Raw genomic sequence first — 12,454 nt, 5'->3', positions numbered from 1 at the left:
GTTCTTGTTTCTAGGCCTGTTTGTTTGCTACAGCTTGGGTGCTATTTTAAACAACCAGAATTCCAAAACAGGTCTAAATAAGGGGTGCTCACACTTTTTTGGCTGACGAGCTACTTTTTACAAAACACGGAATGAGAGAGTGGGACAGCTGTGTTACAAAAGATCTTTGGAGCACTGTGAGGAAAGATGAGATGAACATGAAAGCATTTTCTAAATGGCCCGGGATCAACCCACACCCGGGGAACAGGACTGTTTTCAAAATTAGTAGAAAGTACAGATATTTGCATGAGGATGTGATGAATAGTATGCAGAAAAATAAATAGTGGAGTAAAGTAGAAATACCCCAAAATTCTACTTAAGTAAGGTTACAAATCATTTGTACTTTGTTACTTGACAACACCGGTTATCAGGATGTTTGCGAACACAAAGGATCACAATATTATTGAAATATTACCACTGCAGGTGTAAACAAGATTTGGCAAACCATGTGTATGTTGATTTACAGTAATGCTGACCCATATTACCTTTGAATTAGTGCCTGTTATGGCATGTGAGATTTGTCACCTGAATACCCAAGCTGCTGGACATTTCTGTAGAAGTAACAACTAATTAATAATGATAAAAGCATGTAATTGAAATTTTGGCCAAAGTCATCCTGAGGGGCACATTGACCACCAATCCACTACTTCCAGGGCATCCTTAAAGCCATTATGATTCAACATCTAGGGACCACAGCGGTCTGTACAAAAAGTATTAGGTTTACATTAAACAGATATTCAAAATTCCAGACTCATGGTGGCACTACATCAAACAGTCGCAGCAGCCCTGTTGGCAAATATCTGACACAATGAGCCTGGCCTTGAACAAAAAAAGTCAATTTCCTGCCTCCAGGCTATGTCGCTGGTCTGCTAATAAGTGCGTCTGTGTCAATGGGTGGCGTAAGTGAAACCGATAGGACAGAGAATGGAATGGATGCAGACTGAAGTTCCTGTTGCTTGTCTTGTTGGATTAATTTTACATTCTTGTATTTTAGGTTTCACTCACACTGCATGTGTTCATTCACTCAATCCAACTTCTCTTTTAGACACAGATATTGTCTAAGATTAAGTTAAAATTTAATGTAGTGCTCATGAATACATAACATTAGCAGTTCCACCTTATCTCTGTTCCAAAGCTTTGTCTGTTGTATGGCCCTCAGCATATATATATATACATTTACATTTGACACATAAAAAAACTTTCATTTTAAGTACAAAAAATTAGAACCTATTGTAGTTAAAAAGACTATTTTTTTAACATTTATTTTGATTTAAATTAAATTTTAAGAATTATAAGTTTATCTGTGTTTTTCTCCCCTTTTTTGTTGTCTATTTCCTACTTTATACAGTGTGCTAGGACCTTTTAATGCAGCTCTTACAGAAAATTGAAAGGCTTTCAGACAGCTGCCAGACAGTTTGCAAGCTGTTTCCCTGAGTGAGAACCATTTTTGTTCATTGTGTATTACTGCACTATACAGAGCCTATAACAGGTACAGGCCATTAAATTACATCAAGAAAAATTGCTCACTACCCATTTCCAATTTTCTCAGAGATTGGTGTAAAAGAGAATTAGACATAGATCCTCTGCTGTTTATTTCCTGATATCTCTAAAAGTCTTTGAGCTCTTTTGTCTTCAACAGCACAACACTGCCTGTTTGAGGAGCGACTTAGGTTAGGCAGAGGCTAAAGGACTCAACCTCCATGGATACAGTATTGTCTTTCATTTCCAATTGCTCTTTTGTCGTGGGGGGATTTGTCCACCTCCACTGAAATTGATACACTTACCCCATTTTTCTGTGCAGCATGTCTCACTGGTCACTGGCTTATTGGCACAGAAAATAGAACCCAACCTTTCACGCCCCCTTTTATTGATTATGAATCAGACTATATTTTATGACGGAACATTTCCTCTTTTTTGTCAACTCTATTGTGGGTGTTTATGTGCAAAGAGGATTCTGGAGGATCCATACAAAATTGTAGGAGCGCTGTTAAGAAATAAGCCCACTTCAATGGAAGGATTTGCAGATCCCACTCAGAGGTAGGAGGGAGCTTTCAAAGCCTCCCTTTTTCTAAGGCTGTTTACTGCACTGTACTCCACACAGAGACTGGAACCACTCAGTGGGTTTCCTTCAGCCTTCAGCCAGCAGAACCAACACCACATTCAAAGGCTCTACCAAAGGCCTGTCAAAGCGAGCACTGACTGACTGATTCATTGCAATGTAATGCTAAAAAGATATAAGAATAAAAACAGCTACGTAATTCATCATAAATATGCTGCCTTATATAAGTATTATTATAAGTATTAACTGATGATTTTAGATCTTCTTTACAGTGTTTAAAAAGTTCAACAGAAACATTTGTGTTGTTTTATGTGGCTAACATTAATATAGGCTCAAACTTGACGTAGATGTTTCTGGCACCGTCTGCCGCTTCATGGTATGACTGACCCTTAAATGGCAACTCTATCAATTCAGTGTCAATCCTCCTCCCAGCAGAGGCACAGAGGGAAGTGAGGCAGCATTAATTATGAGCCTTCAAGCTCCAAGGGACAGTTAATCTTTGTCATTTTGCTCCTGGAGACATTTGGATCTGCCACCAAGATTGGAGCCAGGTCACAGCTTGTAAACCTTAACTAAGAATAAGAATTCTACTCACGCTTATGGAAAAAAGTTCTGTTTTGTGTTTTTTTTTTCACACCCCCCAGGCTGTTGTAGTTCACACATTAATGTCTTCTCTGATTGAGAACTCCCATGAATTCTCAGAGAAAAAAAAAAGTTGGAGATCAGTTGATGACCTTGGAAAAAGCTAAATGGCTAAACAATATATAAATATAAATATTGAAAATTTAAGCCTGGACATGGAAACATTTTATTTAAAACAGGTGTATTATGACACAAAATGTCATTAAAATGTATGACTTTTTGCATGAGAGCTTTTCATTTTTCCATCAGCACTCTGGTCATTATAGTCTGGCTAATTATCAGCACCTCTGTAATTGAATTTGTTAGGGCACATCAGCTAAATTGTTAGCTAGTTAGAAAAAAAGGAGTATTTTGCTAATGCTGCCACAGTAACACACAGACAGTGGCACGGGCCATCATAGAGCTGATTGATTCTTGCAGGCGAGCCCAGGCAACAAAGCACCACAGAAAAAGCTGGGAGGACTCAGTGAAGCAACATTTTGACAGAATTGGGGCATCGCCTCGATTATACCTTCTCAGTGCCCTTTTGTGTGTGTTTAATATCTTTGGAACAAGACAGATTTTACTGCAATAAAAACGGTGACAATAGAAAATGCAGGGTTTTTTTTAACTGTTCATACAAAGTCCAGCTATTCACACGAGGCAGACCCTCGTGGTGCGTGCATACATTGTCTCTGTGTTGACAGCAGGCTGAGGACACAAACTCTCTGCATTAACAGCATAAGCTGCACTGCAGCATGCAGGGTCACGAAAGCAGGTGTTGCAAATATAAAGAGGAGATTTCACAGCTGCTTAAGCTGTTAATTCCGTAAATGTCTTCACATAGGTTATATTCAAATGCATGCCCTGTTTGCCTTTCATCTGCTCCCCACCCCTTGCAGAATCTTTTTGCTGTGACAACGCGCTGCACCTCCAAGATGTTGAATAGTGCTCTCAAGAGAATATACCACCTAGCAGACAGACAAAGAGAAGAAGGAAAGTCTGACTGGAGCTGCTATAAAGATTAATGAGGCTCCTGTTGTTGATGTCAGTTTTAGGCCATCTCTGCATGGAGACAAGCGTGGGATGTTTGAGGAAAGAGACCTGCCGTGCAGCGTCTCCTGGTTTGAGCTTTGTCCTTCTTATCTTATAAACAGAAAAAAAATGGGGTGGGGAGAAAAGCAGACCCTGATGTCGGCAATGAGTGTGTCTGTGTGGGGGTGTTTGATGGAGCAGCACTGTGTGGTGCAGGAATAAGAGGGATGTGTTGACTGTGGAAAGTTCAGAGGCATCACTGGATTCATTTGTGTAATCAGAGCTACTCAAGTCAGGAAAACTCCAACAGCTGCTCCATCTGGACACCTAGATTCTGCCACTATCATCTTCACAGTAACACCCTTGGAGGGACTGTATTGAGCTTTGCACCATGCTGACAAATGTGGATGACACATGATGAATGGCTGTGCTGAAGGATTCAAGACTAAACCTCCTTGTGGATATAGTACCAACAATGAAATTGGTTAGTTTTTAGAGTGCCAATGTTTTCATATGGATTTATTTTGCCACCTCCTGACCTCAACTTTTAGCTGTTTCACAAAGCTTTTAGCTCGGTAAGTGTAAATAAACGGCGCTGGCACTAGAGTGTTATTAACCTCCTGCAGAAAAGTAAAAAAGGATTAATATTTGTCAATATTTATAGAATACAAAACATTTCATATTGAACAAATGCCAGTGGTTTCTTGAACATTTGCTGAAGGAAAAAATGCCTGACCCTTGATCCTGCACTAAGGCACATACAGTAATTATTATAGTGATAAAAAAAGAAAAATAACTTATTAAACTTAACCATTTAACTTATCTTTCACAGTTGGTATACTGCTTTACTATAAAGGGAAAATTGTGTCGAATCCTGACATTTCTACGTCTAACTGGATGTACACCCATTGTATGTTTAACAGAAATAGTACGAGCGTGGGTGGAAACCTGCACGTTGATGTTCTTGTGTTGTCAGGTGTTAATGCATTTTTTTTTCTACTAACAAATGATGGAATCATACATTTGGGAGGGGATGATTTTTTTTTTTTTAACTTCATTATTTATAGACTGGCTTTATAGATTTTTTTAGCAGAGGCTTAAAATATTCTGAAAATGAGATTTTAAGCACACAAACACCTACAGAAATACAGAAATACACATGCACTCTGAATATCCTGATTTTATGCCTCAGTGCATTTAAGAAGAATAACACTGCAGGTAATAAGCTTTTTTTTCCAGATGCCATTATAGAATTCCTAATTTGTATTCTGTAATATTTGAAGACAGGAATAAATCAGCATTTGGTTCAAAGAAAAAGGTTTACCTGGCTCCTTTTCAGTTACACCCCTGTCATGTTTGGAGTGACTCTGTGCCAATTAGCACATCAGAGAGATGATTACCATGTTCAAATTTGAACAGCCGATTTGGTAGGCTTGTCTATTTACGTTTTTAACAGGGAGTACAATGCTGTCCCATAATACAGGTGATGACCATAGGATAAGATATGCAGAGACGCCTCTATTCTGGCTCTTCTTACTAATAACCTTGGTGATATGAAAATGTCAGAGTCATTATTTTTTTTTATTATTATTCTCAGGGTAAATCCACTGATATTGTGCCAGTTTACAGAATAAATGGCATTGGAGAGATTTATTTTAGCTGGAGACGACATTTTATATTTCATCAAAGTGAGACAAAAGGTCCTAATAATTAAAAAAAAAAAATACAAATTACAAACTCATTGTGGCAAGTTATAATTGCATAGTTCCCAAAGTCATTTGATGAATGTGGTGCTAAAAAAGCATGGCTCAGAGTTAATGAAGGCAAAACATATAAAATATATTTCTTCTCCTCACCCGGGTGCCATCTGAACAATACAACACTTTATATTATTGAGCTTTACCCCATCCTATCTGTCACTGTCCACGAGCAGACAATGTTATCAATGTTATCTACAGCAAAGGATGCTCTTTTGGCTCTTTTGTTTTAGAGTGATGCCTAGAGGACAAAAAAAAAGCATCTTTCATGTACTCCTGTCTAGATTTTTGCCCACAGGTGATTTAATCACTGTAACAGAGCTGACTGATAAAACATTACACTGGTAATTTTGAACAAGTGCTTCAACAAATTAGAGGGTAATTTCCAGTGATTATGCCATGTTTCAATTATAATGTGTCATGTTTTGGTCCTTTACAGGTTTCAAATGTTATCTTAGGTCTGCAAGAGTATAGGTTTAAATGTGCTGACCAAAACTGAGTCTTTGGTCAGCTGGGTGGTAGACAAGCATTGTGTAAATGTGTTGCATGGTACTGTCGTGGGAGTGATAATTTGTTGCTGACAGGATAAGGAGGTGAGAAAGCAGAGGAAGGGGGCTGCAATATTTCCTTGTGCCAAAAAACAAACACCCAGAAAGCAAAGTGAGGTTAAATGCAGATAACCTGAGGCAATGTGCTAGTATGCATTTCAATCAGGACAGACCAAGTTACAAGCACATGCAAATTTATTCGATTAAGTACAATAAAATGTGTTTTTTTTTCGCGTTTTCGCTGAAGTGACATCATTTGAGAAGGGAGAAAGAAGGGGAGGTGAAGCCGACAAACCAAATTCGGGTCTAGACCTGGTGGTGTGGAAAGGAGCTAGATGAAAGGGAGGATCCGAAGCCGACCTGGCCTGGGCTTCTGACTGGTGGTGCCTGGGGTGGAGGAGTGCTGAGGGTTCGATCTGAAAAGAACGATCAGAGAAGACATGTTTTAAATTTTACCCTGAATTGAGGTGCTTCTATTAACCAGCTGACTAGAGTGATAGATAGGGGAGAGAGAGGGAGAGAGAGAGAGAGTAAAAGCAAGTATGAAAAGGAGGGAAGGAGACAGCTAATAGGGAAGAGGGAGGAGTGAATGACCCAGGAAGTGAGACATATAGCTCTGATTAAACTTTTGCTAAGCTCCATGATATGTGTGTATTCACACAGTAACAGTGCTGTCAATAACAAAGCAGTCACTGTTTTTGTTATAATATGCTGTTGGTGTTTTGTTTTTTTGTTTAGCTTTGAGGCCATGAGTTTGTACCCAGCCCTCTCCTGCCCATGTGTGGGCCAAGGATTTGTGATAACGTTACAAATTCACCCACTATCCTCACTGACTGCATGATTCTCAGTAGTGGTGGCCTCTTCCTCTTACATAGTCCTCTGCACTGTAGCTCAGAAAGTGTTTTTGTAGTTTTGGCCACAGCAGTGGACTTTTGATAGCAAATAATTGGGACACGCTGGTTATTAACTGGTGACCTTTACATATCTCACTTCTAAGGTTTATTTTCTTTATCCTTAGTCATTAGGTGTTTACTGACATTAACAAAGTCTCTTTCCTCCCCTTGGCAGAGGTTGTGGGTGAGTTCTTTGTTCCAGTAGTTATCCGTGCTTGCCTCCCTCTGAATCGTGGTCCTCTCTGTTTTTTTCTGTTCTCTTATCTTATGATTCTCTTCTGTCTTGACACTTTTTGCACGCCCAGCCAAGCCTCTTCGAGAGAAAGAAACACATGGTTACCCTAAAATAATAATTGTCTCAGTCTGTGGAGGTCAGTGCTGGATGTAGGGCAAAGGGAGCGTGAAGAATGGGTGAGGCCTCCCTGCGTAGCCAAGCTCATCTAATGAGTGGTCTTAGCATAATTTGGCCTCATGGTCTCTGTGTTCCCCCCGCTCATCAGGGCTAGAAGGGTCAGCGGGCTCAATATCCCCCTCTTTAATTACTCACCTCATTAACACATGGCTCCTCTCACTCCATTGCTGGTCGATGGATGCTCACGAGCAACTGCAGCAAGCCTCTCATAACACAGCCTGATCGATTGGACTCGCGCTTGTTACAGCTGTTAACATTATTGGCACAATAAAAAAAAAGATTTCAGGGATGGGAGCTTAGGATGTGTCAGGAGACGAAACGTTGCCCGGGTTATCGTGATAATTCTGCCATAAGTTTATCTTTTCACATGTGTAACAGCCATCACCGTGTGAGGTGACACTTTCCTTTGTTTTTATTCTATTTTTCTTTGTTTGTGGCAAGAATATTTTATGGCATCTCCACTTCTATACTTCTATAACACAAATTAAACAAAGTGGAAAGCAAAAAGCACTTTTGTAGTAAATCTTTGAAAAACTGACTGAGCATTTCCCCCTGTAATCCTAAAGTGGCAGATTAGGAAAAAAAAAGTTCTGAATAATGCATAATGCAAACCTCTTTCAGGGATCAGTAGCCTCTCTGCTGACCAGTGATAAATCATGCCTGCATTATCAGTCCTCCTGAAGTTAAGAGGACAATACGTAAGGTGCCACAGAGACAATGATAAATACTCATTCTTTCCAAGCGGAGATAGAGGGGATTTCTTGGATCCGCTTTGGGCTTTCTTGACATTTGTATTATTGAATCTTCTTTCTTTTGTGCTTAGGTTTTAATTGGGTCTTATTTACTTTATTTTAAACTTTTATTTTCCCCCCAGTATATACAAAAAATGTCATTTTTTATTTTTTATATTTAAAAGTCACATTTTTACTTGTGGTGGGCTGAATTTAGAACTTGTTTAAAAAAAAACATGAATTAAGTGCATTATGGGACATACATAGAAGCTTTTCAGAGGTTTCCCAACATATCCTCCCAATAATGCAGTTTCAGCTTCCTGTACACTAATTTTGAAACTACTGTGAACCTGTTTTTAAGTTTCTCTGTGAACTTAAAACAGGATTGTAATGATATAGATACAACAGACCCAACACCCTTTCTAATTCAGAGCCAGGGGTTACAGTGTATATAGCAGCATCTAATATTGGTTTTTATAGCGACATATTATGTCCAGTCAGTTTGCTCCATTTATTTGATTCCTCTCTGTCTCTGTAAAAGACACTATTGTGTTGGAGGCCTGCAGTTATTGCAGCCATTTGTTTGCTGGAGAGTGGCTCAATCGGAGAGCAGCTACAGTAGAATATGTTTTCTGAATACGACAAGCTGCTTCAGTCCTCTCCTCCACTCAGTAGGAGGTTTGACGTGAATAATATTGTCATGGACCGTATTAATGAAAGTCTATTTTTATATCCCAGGCAGAAGCAGAGCTCTTCCCTATGCAAGAATAAATGGGCCTTTTTGCGCTTAGTGCAATCAAATAGGAGAGTTTTTATGAAGTAGGCAGCACACGTGTAGTAATATGTGTGTCTATTTTTACATTCTGTAGTCATGAAACAGTATCTTCTGCTTGTGTGTTTTACGCTCTGCTGATCAGTACGTCTCCTATTCTACTCCTATATGATGTTGCAATATTCTGAACCCCTGTCGTTAAGATTCTAGCATATTTAATGAACATTTATTCCTTGGCAAATACACAAAGTATTTCTTGGTTCATGCTGTCTGCTGCCACTGAGAAATGTGTCTTCTGAGGCTCTATGAAACTGAGAAATGTATTAATTATCATCATGCTGTCTGGGCTTTCTCCAGCAGTTCAGATATTTTGTGTGTGTGTTTGTGTGAGTATAATCCAAAATACAAGTAAAGAACAGTACACTTGTTTTCCTTTCCCCAAGCAGTAGCTTTAAGACTCCCAGACAGAAAACAAAAGGCATCCTCAGGTTGAGATGTGTAACAGACATGCACTGCACAGTGTGAACTCAATCTGCTCAGGGCAAATTTTGACCTTACTCATGCTTTTGCGCTGGCACTAAAAATCACACAAAATACATTTGTTACAATACAACATATTCTACTGTGAAGCTGAAATGTGAATTCTGCTTAGAAGGTAAAATGTACTGTAACCAAACCAAAACATATACGGTTGAATAAACTCCAATACATTGTACAACTGAGATGATGTACTTGAAGCTGTTTGAAATTGTACGCAGCCCAGATGAAAACACATTTAAGTGTAGTAGTAAACAGCTCAAAATCAGAACAAAAGAGGCCGGACACTTTTCTACTTGACATGACATAAACAGACCATTTATCAGTTCCTTTAAGCAGAGTCATCAGTCGTATCCATCAGTTTGATGTCTGTCACCCGTAACATCGTCCTATTCATCACTGTCATCAGTCATTCTCGGTATCCTTCAGTGTGGCAGGACACACATTTTAAAAGGCACGCTTTTATTTTAGTATCAACATGACGACAGGGTGTTTGATACCTCCGAGATGTAACATAACATTATTTTGATGTTGTTGTTGTTGTTTATAGTTTGTTTATGAGTTTCATGAAAATACAAACAGCCATCTGATTGACTGCTTGCTGCAAACACTTGGAAATCAACAGCATGCTAATTACTCAGTTTGTAATTTATTTATTTATTTATAAAGCTAACAAATTAAAATACATTACAGTTCTCATTTGAAAAAAAAAAAAAAAAAAACATACATCCCAATGTGACCCAGAGTGAAGTGGTATGCAGTGAACTGTGAGTGTGTGAATATTTTTAGTCCATATAGCCGTGTCCATACCAGTCAAGGGAAGCCTTCCTCTGGCTTGTGATGCCAGCATGCATGGTTTGCTGTGCAGCCGCCCATTCATGTGTGTTCTTATGTGCCCTGTTTACGCACAGTGCTTAGTGAAAATAACCACTCCATTATCACAATGTACTTTTATATCCATCAGCTAGAATGTTTTTTTAATTCAGAGTGATAGTTAGCAGGCTAAAATATGCACTTCATTGTTTAAAACATGAATACATTTACATACAGGAGGAGGAGGAAATACAACACATTGTACACAAACTCCTTTGTTTTTAGGTTTAGTTCTTCATGCAACACGTTATGTCATTTAGAGAATTTACCCTTACGCAAACATAATGACGCTGCTTTCTATAATTATATGATCAATAGGTCGGATTGGTGGGTAAAACAGCAGGTGTCAGCTAGTTTGGTTCTGGAGTTTCAAGTGGCTATTTCAGGAAAACATCTGCAGTGTGTGGTATATCTATCCCACCTGTTCAGTCGGTTTTTATATAGAATCATCTATGTGTGCTACTTTAACACATTTCTGTGTCATACACCCTGTGTCCTTAATCGTACCAGGTTTCTAAATCCACCTGAGTAATGACATTGGCTCAAAGAGCCTCAGGTGCTTCTCACTTCATCTCTCCTCGTCACACATCCTAGTCTGTTATTGTACCCACAGACAAATGAATCTTCAGCAGTTCATAACCATAATCTCTTGGGTTACACCCCTCTCAACCAATATCACTCACCTATGTTGTATAGCATATAAGTTAGGTGAAGCGAGGGGAAATGGCTATTTTAAAAATCACATTTGGGTAATGAGGCCTGCATTTCCACAGCAGCACCAGGGAGCACATTGGAATAAATGAATATCTACCACAGGCTCAGAGTGTTTTCGTTCAGTGGGAAAGTTCTCTGTTTTCGGCCCATGGCACCTACTGTTATGGAGGTCTTAAGGGGGCATGACGAAACGAGAAGGAGAGTCATTATGAGGAGTCTTCCTCAGCAGCGGGGTGGGTCAGCAGTTTAGATTAGCATTTTAATGAGAAGAGCACAGGGAATGCACAGCAGGATGACCTATCAGGTGGCACCTAGAGTATGTAAATGATTAATTACAGTATCTAAAATGCATTGGGATCATTCGCTTGTTAAGTGAGTGAGGATCCTGTTAGAATGCAATTCCAGTATTGATACTATCTCCCTGTATCACAGCTTCCTCCCAGTCATCCACCAAATGGAATGTGATGATAATTAAGTGGGAAATAATTAGATTTCTCAAGGTAATATTTAAGAACATTGTCCGGTAACAGCTGTTATTAAAGCACACTGTAAGGCCACAGGCATTTCTAGTATCAAGGAAGATAGATTTTCATAGTTTTATTGTTTTTTAATGAAATTCTCATTATACCCAACTTAGCGTACCCTCTAATCAGAGGTTTATTTTGCAAAAATATATATATATATATATATATATATATATATATATATTATACAGCATGCTAATAACCATGGCAGAAGGACCGAGCTAGATTCTTAGTGTTTCTTCCTTCTCTCAAGTACAAACATAATACAGTTTGGGGGCAGTGAGCCTGATGGATATTCCCCAGGTTTGCCTTACATCACTTTGGAAATTAGTGCCAAAGTTAACTGTTTGCTGGTCAGACATCCACATATTCATCAATAAATGTCTGTGCATTATTGTGCAATTGGCTTTCATTGTAATTGCTCACAAATCACATCAAACATGTCCCCGCCTGTAGCAGCCAAGCACGCCTTAGAAATAAAGTGAGGAATTAAGGTTTACCATATTTCCTGTTATTGACTCAGTGGAACACAAAGTGTGATGTGACTCCCGTGGCAAGGCACTGAAAAGTAATTTGTGAGAAAGAATAGACATTATGAAATTGCCCAAGCAGTGCAACATTAACTGCAGCCCTTATTCACCGCAGTATTACAAGTCAGCGGGTAATCTGTGAAGAAACAAGCGCTGACTTTTTAACCTTCTTCCCTCAAAGCTTTTTCAAAAGTATCTCTGAGACTATTTGTAATATTTAATGTCTGCCATAATTGGCATTAACTTTGTGGAAGCTTCACTTAAAATTTGATATGTGTCAGAGGTCTGACATGCAGTGCCAAGCTAAGACACTTTAATTGACAGGGAAGGAACGGATGGCTCCTTTTCTAATGTGTGCGTTTATGTTCCTTTTTTTGACTATGATCTATGGGATGGTGTGTGACGGGCT

The 12,454-nt window shown here is 39.0% G+C and overlaps 1 protein-coding gene across 1 annotated transcript in view; it reads left to right on the top strand.

The window, feature by feature from the left end:
• Positions 1-12,454, top strand: part of chst8 (carbohydrate (N-acetylgalactosamine 4-0) sulfotransferase 8) — a 120,267-nt gene that overhangs the window by 39,670 nt on the left and 68,143 nt on the right. The gene's annotated exons all lie outside the window — the stretch shown is intronic.

This window comes from Parambassis ranga, chromosome 3 (assembly GCF_900634625.1).
Source record: "Parambassis ranga chromosome 3, fParRan2.1, whole genome shotgun sequence".
NCBI lineage: Eukaryota > Metazoa > Chordata > Actinopteri > Ambassidae > Parambassis > Parambassis ranga.
This window is presented reverse-complemented; position numbering and strand designations above follow the sequence as displayed.